Source organism: Pterocles gutturalis, unplaced genomic scaffold (genome assembly GCF_000699245.1).
Source record: "Pterocles gutturalis isolate BGI_N339 unplaced genomic scaffold, ASM69924v1 scaffold16258, whole genome shotgun sequence".
In the NCBI taxonomy this organism is placed as follows: domain Eukaryota; kingdom Metazoa; phylum Chordata; class Aves; order Pterocliformes; family Pteroclidae; genus Pterocles; species Pterocles gutturalis.
Window position 1 is genome coordinate 18529 of NW_010118386.1, and position 6469 is coordinate 24997.

Below are 6469 nucleotides of genomic sequence, written 5' to 3' on the forward strand. Positions count from 1 at the left end.
GTGCCAGGAGGTCCCCCTTGGAGACCCTGCCTGCCCCAGAAGGTGCCTGACCCTTCCTGATAGATGCAGCACATGGCCTGGGCTACAGCAAATCGATCACTGTTTCATCTCAGTTCATGCACAAGAGACTGAGCAAGCTGCAGGAGTTATTCAAGCCTTCTCTTTGCAACGGCGGACTGTCATTTACCTGCCTTTTCCTTCATGGTTTTATGTATTTGTGTGCAATTGCATGAAGTTATCTGTTGTGTTAAATCGGTAATCACCTGAACACACTGATCTGTTTCAAACTTGACTTGATCTTAATTTTATCACTGCATTTTTCTTCCTTAATTAGCTTAGTAAAATTGTAATAAGTTAGCTCAGGAATGCTCTTGCCTGAGGACCTGCGCATCCTTTCTAGTGCACTTCAGAGAAAGCGCACACAACTTGTTTACTCCCCAAGCAGGTCACAAACCCACACACATCAGGTAATCTCAGGTAAAAATTACCAAAGCATAGGCTTGGTTCCCAAATTGCACAGTGATTCATCAAAAAACATAAACATAGGCTTAAAATACATACTACATGTTTTTCAAAGCAGGCATGGAGTGCCAGTTTAGAAGTCTTATTTGTAAATATAAGTGTTCCTCTGACTAGGAGTCTCTGACTGAGCAGCAGCCATCCATAAGAAATAAGAATAGCACATGCCTAGATTTTGCAAAATATGGTTTACTATGTGCAGACATCTTTGCAGAATTTAGACTGTAAAAAACAACCTTAGGCTAGGGAACACTGATGTGGGATGTGGGGGGAGGCAGGAAGGCAGGAAAGAAAGAAGGCAGGAAGGAAGACAGGAAGGAAGGAAGGAAGGAAGGAAGGAAGGAAGGAAATACCAAACGGATGGTAGCTACTAGAAAGAAATCCAGAGATGTGTAATGGATGGATTAAAGTACACTCCCTTCCTCAACAATCCCTATATAACCCAAATACTTGTAAATTCTGGCTGTAAAGCTGTGAATGACAGACATTCAAATGTCCTCTGGATCTTCTTGCAATTCTTCTGCCATTGCTCTTCCCTCTCTGGGTTGTAGCTACATATAATTTGCTTGATAAATAGAAGCAGTAACATTACAAAACATTCCCTGAAGCCATGAACTGTGACAGACTATGAGTGCTAGAGCAGTATGTTGTGATAGAAAAGGTATTACCACTTCCAATGACTGTCTGGAAAAGTTGACATCTTTCACATAATTTCTGAAAAACATTTTATATAAAAGTTTGGGCTCCTTGGAGCTACATAATCACATGAACTCCTAATGCACTTTTCATTTTATTTGTTTGAAACAAGTGCTTAGTAGAAAAAAGTCTCCGCATACTCGGTCCTGTTTTCCACCAAACAGATGGCCTACTTGGAGAGAAGGAACAGAAGAACTAATTATGCATTTGCTTGACTTAAGAGGAGATATGATACCATCTACTATTCACTCAAGAGTGTGAATGCCAGAGAAGGAAAAAATATTTAAGACAGGACTGAAAAAAAAGTCTACCTAACAGTAATGAGATCAATCTGGGTGTTAAAAAGTTTCGTCTGAGTACCAGGAAATATTTCCTAACAGTGAGCTCTGTCAGACCATGAAATAGTTTCTCAGAGGAAGTGGTGGAAGCCTCATGGCTTGAGTCACTCCAACCGATATTGGACAAAACATTCAATAATGTACTGCAGGGAACAGTATTACGCTGGCAAGGCTTGGACAAGTGACTAATAGAATGTTTGCAGCTCTAACTACAATTCCCTGAAATGGTTGCTCTCCAAAGAAACACAGACTCAAACAATCACACGCCCACTTTCCAGGGGAATTGAGATTGTACATCCACTAATCAATCACAAACCGAACAGCTTCTCTCCCCATTATCCTGTTATGAACACACCACTTCAAGGGAAAATATAATGATATCATCGGGAATAACTGAAAACTCCTAAAGGGAAAGAAAGTACACAAAGATTTCAGAGACTAGGTATGAAGTAAACTATTCTACAAAAAGATTAGCAAATAAAAATCCATATATGAAAGAGAAAATAACATATTTATTGAGAACATTCAGAGCCAATGAAAAAATTATATCGTGTTCAGGGAGGAACACTTCCAGCTTATTCATACGAATAATGTATTCACATTCGCTCTAATACTTTCTTTCCTTTCTAGAATGTGCAAGAAAACTCTTCTGACACCTATCAACATTTAGGATTAGACTGAGGACCTCTAGAGCTGCATGAGTCTCAGCAGCATAAAGTGAACAGCCAGAGTCAGTAAAGATTTACATCCTTTGTGGGTCCGGCACAGGAAGAGCATAGCATGCAGCCACTGGTGGTTTATGGTATGAAATTAATTTTTAAAGTCCATGCTCCTTGCTGTGAATATGCTGCCTAACAGATGTGAAAAGTTCATAGCAAAGGAGTAGAAACACCCTCTAAACAATACTCTCCCAAGTGCCCTGGTGTCACCTCATGTTTAGGATGACATTTTCAAAACAGGGATCTTCTTTTGAAAATCTGCAGGTGGTGAATCTATACATGAAACATCCTCAAGATGTTAGATGAACAGTTCCTTTTTTTTATTCCTTGGAAATCTAAGGAGCAACAGCACTTCAGGGGAAATATCTTCCAATTTTGCCTCTAAATAGAGTTTGAAGGAAGACAGTAATTTAGAAAGCAACAAATACAAATTTGACAGAAAACAGCTATACCTTCCTTACACCACGTAACAATGATAGAGGCAGAAACTTTTAGGCAGAGTATGCAAAACCAAGAAAATAATTAAAACCACTATAAAATACTAACTTACTGCTGACCCCATTTTCTCCATTGAAGCCTGGAGAGGCCTGCTACCATAGTTGATACTACAGTACCCTCAAGCTGTGATAATGTAATGACAAGCAATGGAAATTGCCATCTCCAGGTATTTTAGCAATACAAAACTCTGAGCAGAGAAGATACTTGTTAAATTGCTGGAGGAGAAAACAGCTATGAGCAGAGGATGAAACCAAGCAGCCCAGAAATCTTCTCAAACAGTGAGATCTACTCAGATTATACATACAGAAAGAAAGTTTTTATTGTTCCTTATGAACAATTAGAATAAAGTAAACCAATTGTACATATCTGTCTCCTACAAGAAAATAAATACTTGCTTCAGCTGGGCAGTTTTTCCCCAAGGTGCTCACTGCAAGATAGCAGCTAATGACCTCCCTGTACTCCCCCTAATTCTTAGAGTCAGACAGAAAATATATTTCCTCATAAACCTTTCTTCAGGGCATGGAGACTCCCTTCTCCCCCGTGTCATGGGGCTCTACAGTGCAGACAAAATCTGTGCCCAACTGAGGTCAATGGAAATTCTGTCACTACTCCTACCAAGGCAGAAAACTTCTATTAAATTCACCGAATCTAAGATTTCATTGCCCGTGGATTCATCCTCTTTCACGCTCAGTCTCGTAATCAGAAGCATTCCTTAGAGCTCAGGACAGAAGAACTGGAAAAGCCTGTGCAAGCACTACTATTATTGATGGGTATTTTTTCCTCTATATGCTTTTAAAAATGGAGAATTCACTGTCCTCAAGTTATCATTGTTGAGATTAAACAGCACCGACAAATTATTTCATGTATCCCTCTATGAAATAAGGCATCTGAGTAGGCTGGCAAATATAGAGTGCTGGCAGAACAAAACATGGGAGTAACATTCACGAAATCAGCAAGAAATAACAGAACAGCATGGAAAATTACATAACTTCTGCACATTCCAAAACTCCATGTTTGTGCATGAAGTGCATGCATGTGTGTGTGTGAACGCGTGCATGTATTAGCTACCTGTACCTCACGTACCAGGTAAGCTGAGACTTAAGAGTCTGCAAAGGTAAGCCATATTACAGGAAGACTAATTCACACTAGGGTGTCAGGGAGGACTGGCTTATCCCTGGGGGCTGTGAGCGGTGGGGGGGCAGCCAGGGCCTTTCCCACCCCCAGCCAGGAGCAGGGAAGACAGGGGCACTGGGGCAGACCCAGCCCCGGGCATCAGGCACCTCCCTGGGGACAGGCCACCTGCCTATGGGGTTGGGGGGCAGACACAACCTGACTCATCAAAGCAACACATGCTTAAGACAACCCATGGCTTTCCACAGGAAGATGAAAGTTTAGCTCTACCAGCATGCAACATCAAGTTGCTGAGACTTGTCATTTCTCATGTATTTCAGATTTTACAATCTGACAGATACAGAACGTAGTCTGATTTTCCTTTTCAAACAACAGGAATACATTTTATAACCTCAGAGTACCTGTTACTACACCTTGTCCCCTTGTGTCACCTTACTTTTTCCTTCAGCCCCTAGAAATTAGTATTTGATGTACAAATGGAGCAATTCTTCATCAATTAAGATGACTGCATTTTAAGAAACTCTGAAGTAATTTAAGTCAGATTTTTATCTCTTTGTCTACTGTAAACACAACTGATGGGACTCTGTTTTGGGACCATGATTGGTTTGGGTTGTAGCGTATCAGGCTGTACACAGCCGTGTGCAGACACCCTGCACCCTGTAACAATAGCGCTGTAATCTACAGTTGCAATATACAGGCTAAATTGAGAATAATAAGGTATTTTTGATAGAAAACGGACGGTTTACAGAACAAAGCCATGGGCTGTGGCTGTTTATTAAATTTGTTACTGCTCTTGACTGCATGAAGCTACTGATTCTTGTCCATTGCCATTCCAGCTTCACTCACAGGCACTTTGCTTTTACTTGTCACTTCTCCTCCCCTCTCTGTATCTTTGTTAGTTACAGTAGCAAACAGAAGCTGGACAACATGTAATCAAATGCTAAATCTTTATATCAGAGAAGCTACTGACTTCAGATAAGGAAAAGGCAAATTTTTGTTGTCTACAGACAAGTGAGAGACAAAGAAATAAAAGCAAAAAGCAACAGCATTTTATGTACTAAAATACAAGCCAGTGTAGTATGTCTAATCACAAAATCTACAATTAATTAAAGCTGAAGTGCAAACACTGTGAAAAAAGTACTGTATGCTACTCAGAATCATTATTTCTGTGCAAAGAATGGGGAAGAAGACTTGTATTTTAAAGGCCAGAGGTAAAAAGCAGCACCACCCCAGGAGATTCATTGACTGACATCTGTGGGGCATGCAGTCAGACCTCACATTGCATCTTCTTCCACACCCGCTGTAGTGCCATGGCCATTTTATTTTGTTTTGTTTGTTGAAGCAGGTTTCAACAACCTCATAGACCACTTCAACACAGAAAAGGAACACTGGCCCTGCCCATCACAAGCCAGTAGCCTGAGAAACCAAATATATAACATACAGGAGACAAGTAATGGACAAGGGAATGAAATCAACAAACAAATACTTAATGCAAATGCCATCTATTTTACTTTGAGTTGTTTGTTGGTTAGGAATCGTGAAATAACATATTTCTCCTATTTCTCCTTTCTCTTTCACTTACACAAATTAGAACTTAAACTCCACTAGTAAAATATGACACTTATTTCTATCAGAAGAGCCATTAGAAATTTGGTAAATGCATAGATGGACAGCCTTATAAATATCTAGCACTGCCCTTGTCCAAAACCATGACTCATGTCTCCCTTTACATCCTTCACTGGGGAGAAGGCGCCCCTAACCAGGGTGTCAAACATGAAGACTAGTCCTCACCAGGAAATTTAACTTCATTTTAATGATTTAGTCATTTGACACGAATTAGCTTATAAAACATGCCTAATCCCTTACCCTTTACATCATAGATGTAAAATCAGGGACTCCTTTAAATATCATCCTTTGCTTTCTACATGACCTCCTGTAGCCTTTTTCTTTGAAGACCACTGGTAGTGTTCAAATATAACCAAGGATGGTTGGTTTTAAACCAATGAGATTTTGTAGATACACAAAAGAATGAAGTCTACTATGGGACTATAATGCATGGAAAAGAAACCCATTTGACTCCTGGGTCTAGTTTTTACAGGTACTGCATTGTTTAAGTCAAGTGCTTAAGCATCTACTACAGAGCTGCAGAAAGGGAACAAAGCTGTGTAAGCTAATGAGACCTTCTGTTTCTGAGAGGAGAGACACATTTTAAAATTCTGCCTGTTGGAACACAAGATGTGTTTTTATCTGGACAGACAAAAAAGCAAATGTTTGTGCAAACTAAGCAACTTAAGTAAGAAATCAGAAAACCAATACAGATGTGGGCCCCTAAAATGTAATTTTTACAGCATTGCCTTTTAGCATCAATTACAATTCATGATTTTCAGCACATGAAATAAAATAAAAATCTGATAAATAATGTAACCATACTGTCTTAAAATTTTCTCTCTCCATCTTCCCTCCACTTAACCCAGGAAAAACCCTTACTGTGTTACACTTACTGGAGAGGTTATGTCTCAGACTGTTCTGTCTTAACATGATTGTTGGCTGTCTCATAATAGTTTTCAA